Here is a 21,227-nt window from a genome sequence, read left to right on the forward strand (position 1 = left end):
CAATCCAATAGATTATAATAAAAAAGCAGGCTGGGTGAAAGAGGTCCAAAAATGTAACCAACAAATGCAAGATCTAATAATAACACCAGAATTAATAAGTGAAAGAGCAAAGAAAATTAAAAATCGGACTGCACCAGGTGATGATGAACTGCATGGCTTTTGGCTTAAACACCTAACAAGCCTCCATAAACAACTATCAAAACAGTTCAATCACATTTTGCAAGGAGGTGATATTGAACAATGGCTAACAACTGGGAAAACTCATCTCATCATGAAAGACCCAGCAAAAGGTGCAGTTCCAAGTAATTATAGACCGATCACCTGCCTGCCAACCATGTTCAAATTATTAACTGGAATAATAGCAGATGAAGTGATGCAACACTTATTAACTAACAAACAGCTTCCAGTTGAACAGAAAGAAAATTGCCCGAACGCCAGAGGCACACAAGACCAGCTGCTGATTGACAAAATGATTTTAGAAAATTGCAAGAGAAGAAAAACAAATCTAAGTGTTGCATGGATTGACTACAAGAAAGCCTTTGACTCATTGCCTCAGACATGGATACTAAAATGTTTAGAAACAACTGGTGTCAGCAAAAACATTCAGATATTTATTAAAAAAGCAATGAGCATGTGGAGTACACAGTTAACAATCAATGGTGAGACACTTGGACAGGTTAGCATTAGAAGAGGTATTTTCCAAGGGTTGCGATGTTATCAGCCTGGAGAATGCCCAAGTATTTGTAATGTTCTTTCTCTTCCAGGTTCTTGATCTTGCTTCCATTGGGCAGTTCTATTCCTTCTGTTTTTCTTATTTTTCCTCTGTTCATTATTAATGCAGCACACTTGTCTAGTCCAAACTCCATTGCTATATTGCTACTGAATATACAGACAGTGTTTAGCAGTGATTCGATTTCTGACTGGGACATTCCATACAACTTCAGATCGTCCATGTACAGCAGATAGTTGATTTTACTTGATGTTTTAGATGTTTGCTATCCAAGGCCTGTTTTGTTTAGTATTTGTGAAAGTGGAGTCATGGCAATTACAAACAACAGATGGGATAGTGAGTCCCCTTGGAAAACACCTCTTCTAATGCTAACCTGTCCAAGTGTCTCACCATTGATTGTTAACTGTGTACTCCAGCTCGTTGCTTTTTAAACAAATATCTGAGTGTTTTTGCTGACACCAGTTGTTTCTAAACATTTTAGTATCCATGTGTGAGGCAATGAGTCGAAGGCTTTCTTGTAGTCAATCCATGCAACACTTAGATTTGTTTTTCTTCTCTTGCAATTTTCTAAAATCATTTTGTCAATCAGCAGCTGGTCTTTTGTGCCTCTGGTGTTCAGGCAACTTCCTTTCTGTTCAACTGGAAGCTGCTTATTAGTTAATAAGTGTTTCATTACTTCATCTGCTATTATTCCAGTTAATAATTTGAACATGGTTGGCAGGCAGGTGATCGGTCTATAATTACTTGGAACTGCACCTTTTGCTGGGTCTTTCATGATGAGATGAGTTTTCCCAGTTGTTAGCCATTGTTCAATATCACCTCCTTGCAAAATGTGATTGAATTGTTTTGATAGTTGTTTATGAAGGCTTGTTAGGTGTTTAAGCCAAAAGCCATGCAGTTCATCATCGCCTGGTGCAGTCCGATTTTTAATTTTCTTTGCTATTTCACTTATTAATTCTGGTGTTATTATTAGATCTTGGCACCCTAGGTGCAATTCCAAAACAACTTGAAGAGCACCTCAACGCCTTAGGGGCCACAGAAATCACCATCAGCCAATTACAAAAAGCAACTTTACTGGGAACAGCCTATATTCTGCAACGATATCTATAATAATAACAGCAACAACATTGATAATAAAATTCAGCCATCCCAGGTCCTTGGGAAGGACTCGATGTCTGGATAAAACAAACCAGTCAATAACACCTGTCTGACTGTGTAAACTCCAGGTGCTGGAGTCCTTGGACATCTGGTGCCAAGTGGGCAACAGGACTCAGGATCTTCAGTTGAGCAACCAGGGCTGAAGACAGCAAAGTTACTGGAAGAAACGTCGCTTAACCAAAAAAAAATTCGAAAAATGCCAACAAGGAAAATTATTATTATTATTATTATTATTATTATTATCTTGTTTACACAGTCAGACAGGTGTTATTGACTGGTTTGTTTTATCCAGACATCGAGTCCTTCCCAAGGACCTGGGATGGCTGAATTGTATTGTCAATTGTTATAGATATCGTCGCAGAATATAGGCTGTTCCCAGTAAAGCTGCTTTTTGTAATTGGCTGATGGTGATTTCTGTGGCCCCTATGGTGTTGAGGTGCTCTTCAAGGTCTTTTGGAACTGCACCCAGGGCGCCAATGACCACTGGGATTATTTTGGTCTTTTTCTGCCACAGCCTTTCAATTTCAATTTGTAGATCTTTGTATTTTGTGATTTTTTCTATTTCTTTTTCTTCTATTCTGCTATCCCCTGGTATTGCTATGTCGATTATTTTGACTTGTTTTTCTTTCTTCTCGACTACAGTGATATCTGGTGTATGGTGTGGCAGATGTTTGTCTGTTTGTAGTCGGAAGTCCCATAATATTTTTACATCTTCATTTTCTTCAACTTTTTCAATTTTATGGTCCCACCAATCTCTGGCTACAGGTAGCTTGTATTTTTTGCAGATGTTCCAGTGTATCATCCCTGCTACCTTGTCATGCCTTTGTTTGTAGTCAGTCTGTGTGATCTTTTTACAACAGCTGATTAGGTGGTCCACTGTTTCATCTGCTTCTTTACAAAGGCAGCACTTGCTGTTTGTTGTGGATTTTTCTACTTTTGCTCTTATTGCATTTGTTCTTAGTGCCTGTTCTTGCGCAGCCAGTATTAAACCCTCCGTTTCTTTCTTTCTTCCTTCTTCTTCTTCTTCTTCTTCTTATTATTATTATTATTATTTACAATTTCAAGCTTGCAAACCCCTCAAACATCGGGGGGTGTTCGGTCCAGGGTTGGACCGAACAGGAATTGGTTTGGTTCAACCCCAAATGGTCAAACCGAACCTGTTCGACGTTGAACACGTTCGACACTGAACCTGTTTGCACACCCCTAGTCACTTGGAGACTGTTGTTCCGCTAAGCGAGAACCAGGTGTGGAGTTCCACAGGGCTCCATACTGTCTTGAATGCTCTTTAACTTCTTCATGAAACCACTGGGAGAGATATTCAGGTGGTTTGGTGCTGGGTGTTATCAATATGCTGATGACACCCAGATCTACTTCTCCATGCCGACCTCATCAGAAAATGGCATATCTTCCCTAAATGCCTGCCTAGAGGCAGTAATGGGCTGGATAAGTGAACACAAACTTGAATTTGAAGTTTAATCCAAATAAGACCTAATGGCGCAGAGGGGAAATGCTTGACAAACAAGCAGAAGGTTGCCGGTTCGAATCCCCACTGTTACTATATTGGGCAGCAGTGATATAGGAAGATGCTGAAAGGAATCATCTCATACTGCGTGGGTGGAGGCAATGGCAAACCCCTCCTATATTCTACCAAAATAAAACTACAGGGCTCTGAGGGCGCCAGGAGTCGAAATATACTTGATAGCACACTTTACTTATACTGACTGTGTGGGGACAGGACCCAAGAGATGGTTTAGATCTGCCTGTTCTGCATGGGGTTACACTCCCCCTGAAAGATCAGGTATGTAGCTTGGGAGTGCTCCTGGACCCAAAGCTCTCCCTGGTTTCTGGTTGAGGCAGTCGGCAGGGGCACTTTTTATCAGCTTGGATACATCCATTTCTATAGGTGAATGATCTTAAAACAGCAGTACATATGCTGGTTACCTCCGGGCTTGACTACTGTAATGTGCTCTGTGTTCGGCTGCCTTTGTATGTAGTCCGGAAACTACAATTGGTACAGAAGGCAGCAGTCAGATTGGTCTCTGGGACAATACGAAGGGACCACATAACACCAGTTTTGAAAGAACTGCACTGGCTGCTGATATGTTTCTGGGTGAAATACAAAGTGCTGGTTCTTACCTATAAAGCCCTTAATGGCTTAGGTCCAGGCTATTTAAGGCAGCACCTCTTTTGTCATGAACCCTGCCACCTGTTATGATCTTCTGGAGGGGTCTGGTTATGGATGCCACCGGCTCATTTGGTGGTGACCCATGACCGGGCTTTCTCTGTGGCTGCCCCAGGGCTTTGGAATATGCTCCCTACTGAAATAAGAGCATCTCCTTCTCTGTTTGTTTTCAGGAAGAACCTCAAGACTCTCCTGTTTTCACAGGCTTTTAATTAGAATTAATTCTAATAATTTTAAAACCTTGTTTTAATATCTATTTTATTCTATTGTTTTATTGTCATGTATTTTGATTTGTAACTTATAAATATTTTAAATTTTGTACGCCACCTAGAGATGTACATATCAGGCAGTATAGAAATATGATAGATAGATAGATAGATAGATAGATAGATAGATAGATAGATAGATAGATAGATAGATAGATAGATAAGAGGCAGGGCTGTAGGATTAAGAATGACAAATGTGTACTCATGATGTCAGTACTGCCTGGGGTGGGGGGAAATGCATATTACCTGAGACATGTTGTTAGTCCTACTGAAACGTTCTTGACTTTCCTTGACTTTCTTGACAAATGTATGATAAAAAACCTCCAAATTTGCTCTAAAATTCACTTTAGATAAAAATGTCAGTGGCAATTCTACTTGAAATGCATTCTGCAAAAGTATTTAAGTTGACCTTATTTGTGTAGTGAGTGGAAACAAGAAAACTACCTTTGAACTCTAATTGCTGGTGGTAATTACGTCCACACATGGAATGATCTGAGAGCAGGTCTAGCTTAAATCTGCTCTAGCACACTAAATGAAAAGGATTTGTACTTGGCCAACAGAGGAAGGATTGGGAAATCCTGTATTTCATGCCCCAGATGCTGAGCTGTATTATGGAGAGATTTTGAAGGATGTTGTGTAATTTGATTGGGTGCCAGTTCCACTTGCACTGTAAAATTAAAAAGGAATAGATTTGTATGGAAAGCTGCTCCTTCTCCTCAGCTCCCAGCATGGTGCTGTGGTGAGGGAAGGTGGAGCTGCATCTGACTACCAGTGATCTGAGAAACTTCAGGTAGCATTAGAAGTGTCCTAATACTCATGCTGAGGGCCTGTCAATGATGCAAAGTAAGACTATATAAGCTAGCCCCTTTCTTCACTGGCCCTCTTTCTCTGACAGCCTGGCACCCACCTAGCCAGCCACCCTTTTGTCAGTGGGAAGAACTGGCCGCTCTTTGGGGCCAAATAGGTTTCCCACCTTCCCCCACTGTGATTGGCTGGCAGTGTGGATTTCACCTACTTTACACTGACCCCTTTCAGGGCAGAATGGATTTGACTGGCTGAGGAAAAGAAAAATCTAGAGAGGTTCATCTGCAGTTGCCACCAACTCATCTGGCGGCTACTCGGGAATAGGCCTTCTCCGTTGCTGCCCCTGGATTTTGGAATGTGCTCCCTGTTGAAATAAGAGCCTCCCCATCTCTGGCAACTTTTAAAAAGGCACTGAAGACACATTTATTCACCCAGGCTTTTAATTAGATGTATGGCTTTAATATTTTTAATATTGGGTTTTACATGTTTTAATGTTTTAATTGATTTTAATTGTTAATTGATTTAATGTGTTAAATGATTTTAATTGTAAACTGCCCAGATACACACGTTTTGGGTGGTATAGAAATATTCTAAACAAACAAACAAATAAAATCCATCATGTCAGAAATAAAATGTTCAGGACATACTTTAAATGCAGGATTAAAACCTAATGCAGCAAATATAGAGACTGTAAGTGAAGTGCTTAGTCCACAGAACATGGCTGATGAGCAAAGATTTCTGGGAATGCTTGCTTTTCTAGCAATATTTATTCCAAAGATGGCAAGCATGAGAAGACTATTAAGACAGCTGTCATCCCAAGATGTTGGGTTGTGCTGGATGCCAATCCATGAAACAGCATTTAATCAGTTAAAGGAGCTATTAACAAAAGCACCTGTGTTGAAGTGAAACAAAAGAATTATAACTGTGGTAGTGCTGAAGATGCCAGTTCTACACAATTAAAAGCAGTATTGCTGCAAGAAAGCTCACCTGTTGGATAAGCTTACAAGTTCTGCCAGCTATGCAACAAGCCGATGTTTCAAAAAGAAAATAATAATAAATGCTGGCAATTGTGTTTGGGTGCACAGGATTCCACCAATTCATTTGTGGGAAAACAGTAGCAGTGGAGAGAGACCCATAAACTGCTGGAGGTTTATAGCAAAATGGCAAATGCAGTTCAATGTATGCAAATGTAAAGTGATGCATATTGGGGCAAAAAACCCCAACATTTTTCATATATGCTGATGGGGTCTAAGCTGTCAGTGACTGACCAGGAGAGAGATCTTGGGGTCATCGTGGACAGCTCGTTAAAAGTGTAGACTCAGTGCATGGCAGCTGTGAAAAGGGCAAATTACATGCTAGGAATCATTAGGAAAGGGATTGAAAATAAAAATGCAAATATTATAACACTCTTATACAAAACTATGGCGTGGCCACACCTGGAGTACTGTGTGCAGTTCTGATCTCCGTATCTTAAGAAGGACACTGTAGAACTGGAGAAGGTGCAGAAGAGAGCAACAAAGATGATCAGCGACCGGAAGCACCTTCTTATAATGCAAGGCTACAGCATCTGGGGCTCTTTGGTGTGGAAAAGAGACAACTACAGGGAGACATAATAGAGGTGTATAAAATTATACATGGAGTACAGAGCAGACAGAGAGAAATTCTTCTCCCTCTCTCACAACACTAGAACCAGGGGTTACCCCATGAAACTGAAGGCCAGGAAATTTAGGATGAACAAAAAGACGTACTTTTTCACAGAGTGCATAATTAAACTATGGAGTTCTCTACCATGGGATGTGGTGATGGCCACTAGATTGGATGGCTTTAAAGGGGGCTTAGCCAAATTCATGGACAGGTCTATCAATGGCTACTAGTCTGGTGGCTATAGGTCACCTCCAGCCTCAGAAGCACAATGCCTCTAAATATCACTTGCAGGGTACCATTTGCAGGGACAGCGAGAGAGAGGGTGTGCCCTCACCTCCTGCCTGTAGGCTCCTCTGAGGCATCTGGTGGGCCACTGTGTGAAACAGGATGGCCCACCAGACCTGATCAGCAGGGCTGTTCTTATGGCCTTGGACCTTATCAGCAGGGCTGTTCTTATGAGACAATTTTTAGAAAACCTTTTGTATATTATACCTCCAAGAAACTAAAAATGCCTTCCAACACAATAAGAAAGTGGTATATAGCTAGATAAATGCTAGTGCTGATCTTTATCATATATATCTGTTGCATATATAGAACAAAGTAGACTAAATTCTGGGGATGCGGTTGTTGCTATGATGTCGTGTTTGCCCATCTCAGAACAGAACCAGAAGTATTTCAAACAGCTGTTGCAAATTATAGTTTTGCATATCCTAAAAACTACTATTACACAGGAAGGACCAGCTAGAAGTGAGTAAATTCCAGATGATATCCATGCTTATTGAAATTATGTAGAGAAATTAAACATACTACAAGCCCTAAGGATAGAAATTCTGAACACCACATACAAGATTCTTCTGGGAGTTGAGCTATATAAAAAGGAAGAACTCAAGGAGATGTTTATTGATCATGTGTGCTCAACTGAAGACTTGATATAGTTATGTACCAGATATAAAATCTTCAGAAATAATCATGCTGCACAAATCTGTTATCTCAAAAATTCCAAAAGAACTTGGTCAGAAGCTGGATATAGACTTCTTGAATTTAAAATAAAAGTCTTTCTTCTAGTGACAGATTACTATTCAAAATATATTGACGTTTGTTGCTAGAGGAAACCATAAGTAAATAACTGATCAAACACAACAAATGTATATTTGCTAAGCATGGCATACCAGAACAGATTGTGAGCAACAATGACCTCAGCTTTGCCAGAGACTTCGGAATGTTTACAAAAGAATGAGACTTTGTTCATGGTACATTGATCGTCCATTATGTCCTCTTTCCGATGGGCTAGCAGAAAGAGCAATTCAAAAAGCAGAAAGTATTCTAAAGAAAACATATGGCACAGATTTTAATATTAGCCTACTGGATTACACTGTTGGGGGTTTTCAGACCAGGAGGTGCATAGTGGGATGTACAGTGATAAATGGGAAAGGGAGTCACTACAGGTTCTCTACAAGGACAGCCTCTTTACAATCATTTTGAGACAGCCATGAGTGAATCTATGTTCATCTCTTTGCACATTTGCAAATAGTAATCATGGGGGTGGTGACCTAGATCACAAACATGATGTGGAGAGAGAGGGGGGATTAATCCCTTTCCTGCCATGCTATTTTCCTGATGAAAATCCCCCCTCCTACCTTGCTCTAGTTGGGAAAAGACACATGCACCTGTATATTTTTCATAAGAAAAGCCCTGCTGGATCAGGCCCAAGGCCCATCTAGTTCAGCATCCTGTTTCACACAGTGGCCCACCAGATGCTACTGGAGGCCTACAGGCAGGAGTTGAGGGCATGCCCTCCCTTCTGCTGTTACTCCCTGCAACTGGTATTCAGAGGCATCCTGCATCTGAGGCAGGAGGTGGCATATAGCCCTCTGACTAGTAGCCATTGATAGACCTCTCCTCCATGAAGTTATCCAAACCCTTCTTAAAGCCATCCAAACTAGTAGCCAACACCACATCTTGTGGCAGAGAATTCCACAAGTTGATTATGCGGTGTGTGAAAAAGTACTTCCGTTTGTTGGTCCTAAATTTCTTGGCAACCAATTACATGGGATGACCCCTGGTTCGAGGGTCGTGTGTGAGAGAAAAATTTATCACGCCATGCATGATTTTACAGACCTCTATCATGTCTCCTCGCAGTTGTCTTTTTTATAAACGAAAAAGCCCCAGGTGTTGTAGCCTTGCCTCATAAGGAAGGTGCTCTAGGCCCCTGATCATCTTGGTTGTCCTCTTCTGCACCTTTTCCAGTTCTACAATGTCCCTTTTTAGATGTGGAGACCAGAATTGTACGCAGTACTCCAGGTATGGCCGCACCATAGTTTTTTATAAGGGCATTATAATATTAGCAGTTTCATTTCCAATCCCCTTCCTAATGATCCCTAGCATGGAATTGGCCTTTTTCAAGCTGCCACACACTGAGTTGACACTTTCCACGAGCTGTTGACAACAACCCCAAGATCCCTCTCCTGGTCCGTCACCGACAGCTCAGTTTCATTTGCGTATATTTGAAGTTGGGTTTTTTTGTCCCAAAGTATATCACTTTACACTTGCCAACACTGAACCTCATTAGCCATTTTGTCGCCCACTCCCCTAGTTTGGAGAGATCCTTTTGGAGCTCCTCACAATCTGTTTTGGATTTCACTACCTGAAAGAGTTTGGTATCATCTGCAAATTTGGCCACCTCGCTGCTTACCCCTACTTCTAGATCATTTATGAATAAATTAAAAATCACCTGCCCCAGTACAGATTCCTTTGGGACCCCACTTCTTACTTCCCTCCATTGTGAAAACTCTCCATTTATACCTACACTGTTTCCTGTCCTTCAACCAGTTAGCAATCCCCACATGTACTTGTCCCCTTATCCCATGGCAGCTAAGTTTTCTCAAAAGTCTTTGATGAGGAACATTGTCAAAAGCTTTTTGGAAGTCCACTGTCAATTGGATCACCTTTATCCACACACTTGTTGACACTCTCAAACAACTCCAAAAAGATTGTGAGGAAAGATTTATCTTTGCAGAAGCCATGCTGGTTCTACCCCAGCAGGGCCTGTTAAGAATGTAAGAACAGCCCTGCTGGATCAGAGCCAAGGCCCATCTAGTCCAGCATCCTGTTTCACACAGTGGCCCACCAGATGCTACTGGAAGCCTACAGGCAGGAGTTGAAGGCATGCCCTCTCTACTGCTTTTACTCCCCTGCAACTGGTACTCAGAAGCATCCTGCTATGTGCTTCTTCTATGTGCTTTAAAATTTTATCCTTTAGGATGCTTTCCATCAATTTGCCTAGAACAGATATTAAGTAACCTGCCTGTAATTTCCCCAATCGCCCCTGAATTCCTTTTTGAAAATCGGTGTTACATTTGCTACTTTCAGTCCTCCGGTACAGAGCCCGATTGCAGGGATAAGTTATATATTTTTGCAAGGAGGTCGGCAATTTCACATTTGAGTTCTTTGAGGACTCTTTGATGGACACCATCCGGCCCTGGCGATTTGCTAGTTCTTAATTTTTTCAGACAGTTTAAGACTGAAACTAAGTCTCTTGTCACTTCTATCTGACTCAGTTCTTTAGCCTCCATCCCTGAAAAGCTTGGTTCAGGATCAGGTATATGCTCAGTATCCTCTGCTGTGAAGACGGATGCAAAGAACTCATTTAGCTTCTGTGCAACCTCCATATCCTCCTTAATAATCCCTTTCACTCCCTCATTGTCTAACGGCCCAACTGCCTCCCTGGCAGATTTCCTGCTTCTGGTGTATTTAAAGAAATTTTTGTTATTCCCCTTGATGCTTTTAGCTAAATGTTCCCCAAACTCTCTTTTCGCCTCCCTTTTTGTCACCTTGCATTTCTTTTGCCAGAATTTGTGGTCCTCTCTGTTCTCTTCATTTGAACAGGACTTCCAATTTTGGAATGAAGTCTTGTTCCCTTTTATGGCTTCCTTTACCTGTTAGCCATCCTGGCATCCTCCTGGACTTTGTGGTACCTTTCCTCCTTTTGGGTATACAATCTAACTGGGCTTCTTGTATTATTGCTTTGAGTAAACTCCATGCATTCTGGAGTGAAGTGACTCTCCTGATTTTCCCTTTCAGCTTTCTTTTTACCATACTCCTCATTTGGGAGAAGTTTCCTCTTCTGAGATTCAAAATGTCTGTGTTAGACTTCCTTGGAGTTTCTCTCCCCACATGTATGCTGAATTTGATGGCAAAGGGTCGATGACACTGACATCACGTACCAGGTCCTAGGTGCCACTCATTGGTGCCCTCCCTACTGGGACAGATAACAACTGGAGGTTTGTGAGGGGGGATGGATTTTCATCAGCATAATGGCACAAGAGAAATAATTTTAAAAACCCTCTCTTCCTAGGCTGTGTTCCTGATTCAGATCAGGCCCCCCACTGCATGATGCTCTTATTCATAAAAAGGTTCAGTGCTACAGTACAAATTGCCGTCATCACATCCAGTTTGACCCTCTAACTTAGAGATCATTTCCTCTAAAGAGAGCAGAGCAAGATTGGGAAAAATACTTGCATGGGCTCCTGTTTTCCAGACAGAGCATCCTGCTTTTGCTCTTTGGCTGAGAGTTAGGGACAGTGCCAACAGAGTAGGAACTTTCAGACTTCTTTTATCTCTATGAATATTGTCATAACAATGCACTTTCCTTCTCAGGTTAGGTCAGAGTTTTAGCCATGAGCATATTGTTATTTGTATTCTTACACACATGATTTTCTCCTTTTCCTGATTTTGTGCTCTTTTAGTAGTGTCTAAAGTGGAGGTTGGCACAGTTTTGTCACAAGAAGATATGTATGCCTCTATTCCCAGCCTGAGTTAACCCACATCTTTAATTCATCCCCTAAGCTGTTCTGACCCTTTTTCTGCCCGGTGTGAGAAGCATGCCAGAATGTAACTCCAGTCCAAACCCAAACTCGTCTCCTTCTTCTCTTTCTCCCCCACCCAATCCCTACTGACCATTACTTCCTCCTCAGTACAAGAAGCACACTGTAGAGCAACTTCTCCCCAAGCCCCATCACAAACTCTGAACTTTCTTCTTTACTCCTTCTTTAACTAAGTGCTGTTGATGCTGTTCAGGATTCTTCTGTGCAGAGTTGCTGGCTTCTAATTTCCCCAATTTCTCTTCTGGAGCATGGCAAGGAGTGAGCCAATAGGAGGTGTGAGCCCACATTTCCTTTTGCTCCATTCCCTGCCTCCTCCAGGTAAGAGGAATGAGGTAGTTAGAAGCTAACTACTTGACAAAGAAGGTGGGAGGAATCTGGGCTCCAGTGGCAATCTGGCGAGGCAGTGGCCAAGGCAGTAGTGGGGGTGCCCTAGGGATGCCCTTACTGCCACTGCCTCCTCACTGGGACTCTTGAAAAGACTGGCCCTGTGTGCCTTCAGTGTGGTGAACTCATAAATTTCATATCTTTATACAGGTACATAGGAAACTGCCTTTTTATCAGACTATTGGTCCATCTATCTCAGTATTGTCAATACTGACTGGAAGTAGCACTCCAGGATTTTAGATGGATATTTCCCATTCCTTCATGGAGATTCCAGGGATTGAACCTGGAGCCTTCTGCATGCAAAGCAGATGCTCTTCCACTGAGCTATGGTCCTTCTCCATTTCTGATTGTGATATGCATGCCCTGCTATTCTGGCTATTTAGTTGCATGGGCCAGTTTTGGGAGTGGGGGGTGGGAATGTTGTCTGAACTGGCCCCAAACCTTTTCATGAACAGAAGGCATTCTAGGATATAAACCTGTCATTTTTTAAAAAGATAAAATGAAATAACCTTATATTCTTATTTTATGGCTGTATATGTGCTTGCATTAGGGAATGAATGATGATCTACAAATTACATTTCTGGGCAGTGGGGTGGGCTTTCTTAAATAAGTTATGGTATGTTGTAGGGAGAGTGAATGGGATTAAAGTAGAGCCATTATCTGTAGTCTAAGCAGTTGTTGAGGGGTGAGAGAGAACTTTAAAATGGATAGTATGGTATAGAAGCAATTTTTTCCACAAGTCCTGAAAGAGGCCAAGTTCTTCCTGAAGCAGTAAAGAACTGTCTGAGTTGTACCACATCCAACTTCTGCAAGTGGAGGGCTCTCAAGACTCAACACTCCTCATAACAAAACAATTTCCTTGCAAATCTATAAGTGGTGTAAAGGGGGAGAAGGCTAGGCTATGCTAGGCTATGAGGAACATTCAGTCCTGTGATCCCTTCTTTCTGACAGGGAATATTTTGGTATGGGATACCAAATATTTTGCTATGGAATATTTTGGTATGGAATACCATTCAATTTTATGGGTCCTTGGCTCTTTGCCAAAAGTCTGAAGTCAGCGTGGTGTAGTGGTTAGAGTGCTGGATTAGGACCGAGGAGACCCAAGTTCAAATCCCCATTCAGCCATGATACTAGCTGGGTGACTCTGGGCCAGTCACTTCTCTCTCAGCCTAACCTACTTCACAAGGTTGTTGTGAGGAGAAACTTAAGTATGTAGTACACTGCTCTGGGCTCCTTGTAGGAAGAGCAGGATATAAAATGTAATAAATAAATATTGCCCCGACAAAGTTTTACCACCTCAATGAGAAGTAAAACCCATTTCAGATCTTATTCCCGTTAACTGAATGTGCAAAGAGGAAAATGGTTGTGTGCCAGCTAGCCCTGTTCCCATACACCTTGGTCATTTAGTTGTTAACTGCAGTGGTCGATTTGGTCATGAACTGCAGAGTCAAGCACTGAAAATGGGGGGAAGAGTCTCCCAGTGATTTACAACCTGGTAGCTCGCTCCCTGTGTTTAGTGCTAACCTCTGCAGACAACCACAGTATGCAGAGATTACCTGGGGCTTTTACACACAGCAGGTTTTACCGCGAGTTTATGGGGAGGCTTTACTGTGAACTCAAATTTGTCCCCAAAACCCAACACAAATAGTGGATTTTTAAACCCTGGATATAAATTAGGTTATAATCTAATATTCAGTGAAAAACCCAGATTGTGTGTGAACTGCTCCCTGATAACTCGCAGGGACTTCGGAGTAAATCTAGCTGATTTATGAATGCACCTCCTCCATTCCTGAGGAGATGCGAGTTTAAGGGCTTCAAAAGCCCGGTGTAAAAATCTTATGGGAGCAAGATAGCATAGCCAAAGAGTGTATGTGAGGACATGGCTATCTCATGCACTCTCATTTTCTTTCTCCCAGAGGCGTAACTAGGGAAAATGGCGCCCGGGGCAAGCACTGAAATTGCGCCCCCCCCGCCGCGTGCCCCCCGCCACCCCCGGAAATATGGAAATGTGTCACAGCCATAGTCAAATGTGGGTTGTGGGCTGCATCTGTGCAAGTATACTGGGACAGGAAAAAGGAAACATGAGGCTACAAGGCTCTTTAGAAATATATATTTTAAAGAAATGTCTTGCACACCAACAGCCTAAGTTTGCAGTCCTCATGGCCAGAAAATAAATGCTTTTAAACAGAGTAATAGGTTTTGTGTCCCAAAATGGAAAAGACAAGACAGGTATTCAGAGGCATAACTAGGGAAAATGGCGCCTAGGGCAAGCACTGAAATTGCGCCACTGTCCAAGCAGGAATGATGGGACTTGTAGTCAGCAATATCTGGAAATCCCCGTTAAAAGGAACACTGTACCATCTAGACATGGTTGCTGATCAAAACCTGAAAACATGAGCCATCTCTGTAAAAGACTTAGAACAACAGTCAGGAGTTATGCGAGGATTCCAAGAGTCATTTTCTCTGTCTCCTCTCATTCTTTTTAAAAAACATGACTTTGGCCTAGAGGATCACCTGCCCAAATAGCCACTAGCAAAATAGGGGAAGAAGAAGGTGGTGGGGTGTGTGTGTGTCTATAAACCAGTGAATGATTCCTGCCAGCCTTTGTCTTATGATGACTGTTGGCTCATGATGGGGTATATGTGCATTCACCACACCAGTGCTTACTTTGACACCAAGAGGGAGGAGGATACATTAGTTTGCCACACTAGACAGAGGCATTTGCAACAGGAGCAGACAGCCAAGTTCTGCCAGGGCCAAAACCAGCCCCTGCCAGACTAAGAAATCATTGTAATTTGCCCCTCCCTGTCACAAGCAGTGTGCTGTTCTTTTATTATTGACTCTAACTCTCAGATATCCCAGTCATGGATGGAAAATTCAGGGTCAATTTACAAGAGACACATTTTCTACATGGAAGTTTCTTCTGTGCAGGTGCTGTGCAGAAACCCATGTGTAGTGATCAATACATATGTAACTATTCTGCCAGGGGCATAGCAAGGTTGGAATGGGTCAAGACAGGATTTCAAAATGGGCCCCCAGACCCTCAAAGTCCAGGGTCTCCACACACCCCAGGCCCCCAAGGATTTAAGTCTGATATTTCAAAATAAGTATGCTACCTGGAAATACATTTCACTGAATACACGCATGCACACTTCACAGTACATAGTGATATACATTGAGTACTATATATTTGTGCTACTTTTAATGCCTAGAACACACTAGCAATGCTAATTATTAAAATGGACCCCTTGCTGCAGATTAGCAAAGGAGACTTTCAACCATGGAGGGTGAGCCTATGTTTGTTTTCTCAGAATTCTGAACAAATTCAGTAAAGTTTGATTCCAGGAGTCTTTTCACACCAGGCTTTTAAAGCCCTTTAACACACATCTCCTCTGGAATAGAGGTGCTGCATTCACATGTTGGCCAGATTGACCCTGAAGTCCCTGCAAGTTATTGGGGAGCAGTTCACACACAAGAAAAATAAAATAAAATAAAATAAAATCACAACACATACTTCACAGTTCTCACTCAGACCTTCTGGATTGCAAAACAACTTGAACATAAGTGCATTAATGAATGAAAATAAATAAAATATACTTGTTCCAGAAGTGTTTGTAATTTTCTGACATGAAACAAGCCACTTATAGGCCTTTTTAGATAGTTTTTGTTTTTAAAGCCAGCACATTTTCCATTCTGTTTTAAAGTAAATATTCAGAGACTTCTCAGTCTCACCCCACCCCCACTGCCCATATCAAAGCCCTATGGCAAGCAGATCCCTATATATGGGGGTAACCACAAAAAGGAATTCACAGCCTACCTAGCAATAGCTGTTCTGGATGGTCTGGTCTGGGCAGAGGGTCTGCTGCCTGCTTCCTCCTTCCTGGCTTCCTTGGGGCCTACTCGAGTTCAGGCTTCAGGGAGGCCTACTCGGAGGCCTCTCTGGAAGCCCCGCCCACCCTCCGATCAGCTGAGAGGCGGGGAGAGAAGAAGAGCTCTGCAGTTTGCAGGCTGCTCCGATCTAGGCCTCTTTGCCGATCAGCCGGAGCTGGAGGCAGGTGGCTGAGGGGCCCTGGGGCTGGGCAGGTGGGCAATGGGGTGGGGGTGGCAGGGACTGGCGTGGTGCCCCCACCTCAATGGCACCCGGGGCATGTGCCCCCCTGCCCCCCCACCCCACTTACGCCTATGCTTTCTCCTATGCTCAGTGAATACAGGGAGAATAATAGGGATTAAATCACACAGGAAGACCATACAAGGATGATAGAAAAGTGGAGGGTAGGGTGTAGGTGAGAACTTTGCTGGCATGGGAATCAATGGTACACCTAGGAAAGATGTGAAGCAGATGACAGCTTGAACAAAAACTGATCAAAGAGCTTTGTTTTTCACCCCTTTCCCCATAATGTTCACTTGTGTGAACCGCCCTGAGCCATTTTTGGAAAGGCGGTATAGAAATCAATCAATCAATCAAATAAATAAATAAATAGATAAATAAATAGATAGATAAATATTATTTTCATATAAATATGCACATAAATATTAGGTCAGAAATGGACTTTACTGTCCTTTTTTATAGTATCCATGGAAAAGGCACATATGCTCATCGTGATTTTCGTGATTTGCATGTTATTGTGGAACTAAGTGTGTATCGTTAGCTAATTAATGCTGCCAACACTCTGCTCCACTAAATGATTGTTTAGCCTAGAGTGGAATAAAATACTACAATGACTAATACAGTATCATTATGTAACAGAAAATTAAAAATCTGATAATTTGATTGGAAGTCTCAGGTGAGTTTTCTGTATGAAAGTGCTAACCCCAAGCAGCTATAAACAGGTAAATGTTTTATTCATCCAACTGATAAGGAATAAATGCATAGGATATAAATTATGTATAATTAATACTCTTGGGGTAAAAAAACTCCTTATGCTAATAGGTTGTCGGTTAATTAAGAAATGGAATATGAGGCAAACAAAGGTGATTAGAACATACCGTGGGACCATAAACAGAATTCATGCCTTAAATAATCTCTCTATAAAAACACATTATGCAGCAAACAATTTTGCTTTAATCCAGTGCAAAAGCTTAATGTGTTGTAGAGAAAAACATAGAGGAGGTTTTAAATAAGGAAAACAGCTTGCAATAACAGTTCATGAGCTATAGAAATACTTAGTGTTGTGGTTCTTTGTTTTAAATACTGACCTGAAGTAATTGGAGCTAAAAAAGAGTAGTTGAAACAGGCACAAGCTGTGAAACCCTTATGGTTATGAGGTACTGGGATTGCCAGTACTGTGTGTATTTTGTTGTTAACCCAAGACAAGGTAGAGAAAGATTCTCCACAGCTTGGGTTGACAGTATGTTTTTTCAGTATCCACCTTAAACAACACTTGACCTACCACTTTTAGGACACTTTAAAATAAATACTGACTAGCTAATGGTGTAGTGGAGAAATGCTTGACTAACAAGCAGAAGGTTGCCGGTTCGAATTCCTGCTGGTACTGTATCGGGCAGCAGTGATATAGGAAGATGCTGAAAGGCATCATCTCATACTGCGCGGGAGGAGGCAATGGTAAACCCCTCCTCTGTTCTACCAAAGACAACCACAGAGCTCTGTGGGCGCCAGGAGTTGAAATCGACTTGACGGCACACTTTACTTAGCATATATGGCGGCAATTTAAACTGTTCATAACCTAGGGTCTCTTCAGCTGAGCTGAGGAGGCATGCCTTTATGCTGATTTGAGGAAATGTGGAGTAAACACAGGATTGGATGTGGACATGAAGTAATGCAAATTCTTCAGAAGGCCACGTAAGCCATATTTACACTTCCTAGACACTGACCTCTAGAGTCTAAGGTGGTGTCATTTATTGTCTTTTGTGTCTTGGACAAAGCTTTTCAGGGAATGGTATTTGGCCCCCCCCCCTTATCAAACCTTTGGAGTGTTAGGCCTGCGCACAGCCCAAAATGTTTAATTCTAACTTAACCCAACTTGACAGTCACACTGTCGGGAGTGGCCATATTGCCCCCAGAGCATCAATTGTGTCTTGTCAGGAGACCTGACATGTCTGCTGGACCCTCACCCTGCCTCACCACCATGGCTTCAGCCTCAGGCACCTAAAAGGGAATTTGTAGGGAAAGGGGGAGTGCCTCTTAAACAGAAAGAAGCTGCAGATGGCAAGGTGGCTGTTGAGTGCTCCCTCCAGAGTGAAGAGGATGTGAGACAACCTGCCTCCTGCCCCCCACCAGAAAGGGGAGGAGGAGAAGGCAAGGCAGGGGAGGAGTTAAAACAGACATGGATGTCCATGGAGTTCTGCCACAACAGCAAGGAATCTTCCGTTGGTTCTGATGGTTGTAGACTCTGTGGGCTGACATGATTACATAGGAACTTAAGAAGCTGCCCTGTAATAGATTATATAAATAACCATGTTACTATAAGGGTACAAACTCATGCCAGGAGGCTCATGCCATTTGATGATTAAAGTCTGTTGCTTATATCAGAACAAAAGACATAGGGCTGGTTCACACGTGTACATCAATTATCATCATCATCACCATTATTAATTTTATTATAATTTTATTTTTAGTATTTAAGATATTTATAGCCTGCCCCTCCAATATATTACTGCTCGGGGCAGCTCACAACATCAACAAAACACATGCAATGTGAAACAAAACATTAATAAAGTTAAACAAGCTAAAAGACCAGACTAAAACAACAACAAATATTTATATACCACATAAAACCACATTTAAAATCACAAATTTTAAAAGTTTCAAATTAAGAGTTATTAATAGAAAGCTAAAAATTGAGAACAAAAAACTAAAAAACCTACCAGATATAAGCAGCAGATAATACGTTTAAAAGCCTCTTTTAAAAGATGTGTTTTTAATTGGGTTTTTTTAAACACTGAAGGAGGTACATACATAAATAAATACGATGTACATACATACATCTCTTCATGTATCCACATCCAGTGATCATGACTTCCAGTAATGACTTGTATGTGTGAATCTGCCATCGCAGGGCTAACACCAAACTGATAGAAATTTCATATTGCTTCAAACACAGTGCTTTTCAGTGGAATCAGCTACAAGCCATGAAGGCCTGGTTCACACATGCATATCACTTGATTGCTGTACACTGAATGATGACACTGGCCTCTGACTGTGTGAACTACTTTGCTGAAAAGCATTGTGATTGAGGTTATATGAAAGGTTGCTCATTGGTGTTAGATCTGTGATGGCCCATTCCTACCTGAAAGCCTTCACCTGATATCACAACTGTGGGTCAGCTAATCCTAAGGCTCAACTACCCACATTGTATAATGCACCAATTTGTACTGGCGCATACTTACTTTGTCTAAGAAGTGTGTTTCATAATGGTCCTCTTAAGATCTCATGGGAAACAGGCTTCTTGAGTGGCATTGCGCTTGGCTTATAAGTGGAATCCAAGGTGCTGGCATTAATAACATTACCCTTTATAGAAAGCCCAGGAGAATTTGAAATCTGAAGAGAAGAAAGAACATCCTGTTTTCTACAACATTTCTAGGAATGTAATATAGAAGGAAGAATGCTGGGGAGGGTTAATCATTGCCTTAAATAATTTTATATATTTCTAGCTTTTTCATTTAACACTGATGGACCAAAATCAGCCTTCCCATTGGAGACCATAGTTACGGGTTAGTATTTAAAAGGCAACAAAGGGGGGAAAGGCGATATTTAATAGAGACTAAAACTCCAATCCATCAGAATTTGGAGGCAAATGTTCATGCCCTGGGGTTTGTCAAATCCCCACCTTTGGGGCAGAGCAATCACATCCCTTAATTGTCTTACTCTGCATATTAGTTATGCATTTTAAACACTGAGTTCACAACCATAGCCTATTTTTAGACAAGTGGACAGAGGCTGCTACCAAGTTTCCTATGGCACAATGCAAAACAGTGACTGAATACAACAATTTCTGCCAACTTTTAGTACTGGTGGTTTAAAATTACCAAAATACATAAAAGCCTTTCTATCTGCATGCTTTTAATTTAGCTCGTGCTTGCAGATGCTGGCAGGCTGATGGAGTGCAATTACCATGGGTGAAAACAGAACATCAATTAACAGACACTACAAAGCCAGACCTACCTAGAGTTTACTGTGCAAGATTTAAAGACAAATAACTCCATGATCAAACACACCTGGCAATCTTGGACCAAACTTTGAACAATTAGATGAAATTAAAGTCAAGAGGAACTTCCATTAGATTCCCTTCATCCGTTTAAATGCAAAATATTAATAAGAAGAAAAATAAATGGTGAGCTCAGTGCCGAGTTCCCATTCGGACATATTCATTTGCTTACTGCTGCTGAACTTGAAGTCCTGTGAGATTACCTCCAAGATAATTTGGAACAAAAGTTCATCTACCCTTCCAGATTTCCTGCAGAAATCTAGTCTTCTTTGGAGGGGGGTGGGGATAATGGGGTATTGTGGCCTTGCATTCAGTATCAACCCTCAACTAGGCTATTATTAAAAATCAATACCTATCAACAATAATGTCAATTGCAGGAGGCCAGGTTCTTCACTAAATCTGATTTGCATGGGCTATACAGCCTAGTGCAAATGCAAGAGGAGGACACATGGAGAGCCTTTCACACCACCTACTGTCAATTTTAGTAGCTAACGATGCCATTTGGCCTCTACAATGCTTCTGACACCTTCCAGCATTTTCTAAATGGCACATAGAGACTTTCTGAATCACTTTGCAGTAGCATTCCTAAATGATATCCTGATTTTCTCAGAATGATATCCTGAATGATATCCTGGTTTTCTCTGTGGAACACAGCCACCATGTCTGCTTAAGTCATGCTGCAGCTCTGAGAGCACCAGCTCTATGTAAAGTTAGAGAAATGTTCCTATTAACAGAAGGAGATGGATTTCCTGGAGCACATATTCTACCCCACTGGACTCTTGATGGAACCAAGGAAGGTGGCTCCCATCACAGAGTGGGCTCTACCCTCAGGTGCATAGGGCAACATTTCCTAGGATGTGCAAATTTACCATATATTTTTCTGTGATTTCTCCCATATTATTATCTCCATCAATGTGCTACTAAAGAAACAGACCTCTGGAATCACGTGGCACAAGATGCATTTGACTAACTGAAGACTGTCTTCACCTCTGCTCCCATCCTGATCCATCC

General features: G+C 41.7%; 1 long non-coding RNA gene across 2 annotated transcripts in view; it reads right to left on the reverse strand.

Annotated features, from left to right (window-relative positions):
- The window catches only part of LOC128340548 (uncharacterized), a 131,220-nt gene extending 115,242 nt beyond the window's left edge, over positions 1-15,978 (reverse strand). Inside the window, exons 1-2 of one of the 2 annotated variants that reach the window (XR_008313786.1) lie at positions 15,869-15,936; positions 6,577-6,737 (exon numbers count right to left, since the gene is read on the reverse strand). This is a non-coding gene — a long non-coding RNA (uncharacterized LOC128340548). Of the gene's footprint in view, positions 1-6,576; positions 6,738-15,868 lie in introns of both variants that reach the window. The other variant, XR_008313785.1, reaches the window with a different exon arrangement.
- Positions 15,979-21,227: the final 5,249 nt, after the last annotated feature.

Source organism: Hemicordylus capensis, chromosome 1 (assembly GCF_027244095.1).
Source record: "Hemicordylus capensis ecotype Gifberg chromosome 1, rHemCap1.1.pri, whole genome shotgun sequence".
NCBI lineage: Eukaryota > Metazoa > Chordata > Lepidosauria > Squamata > Cordylidae > Hemicordylus > Hemicordylus capensis.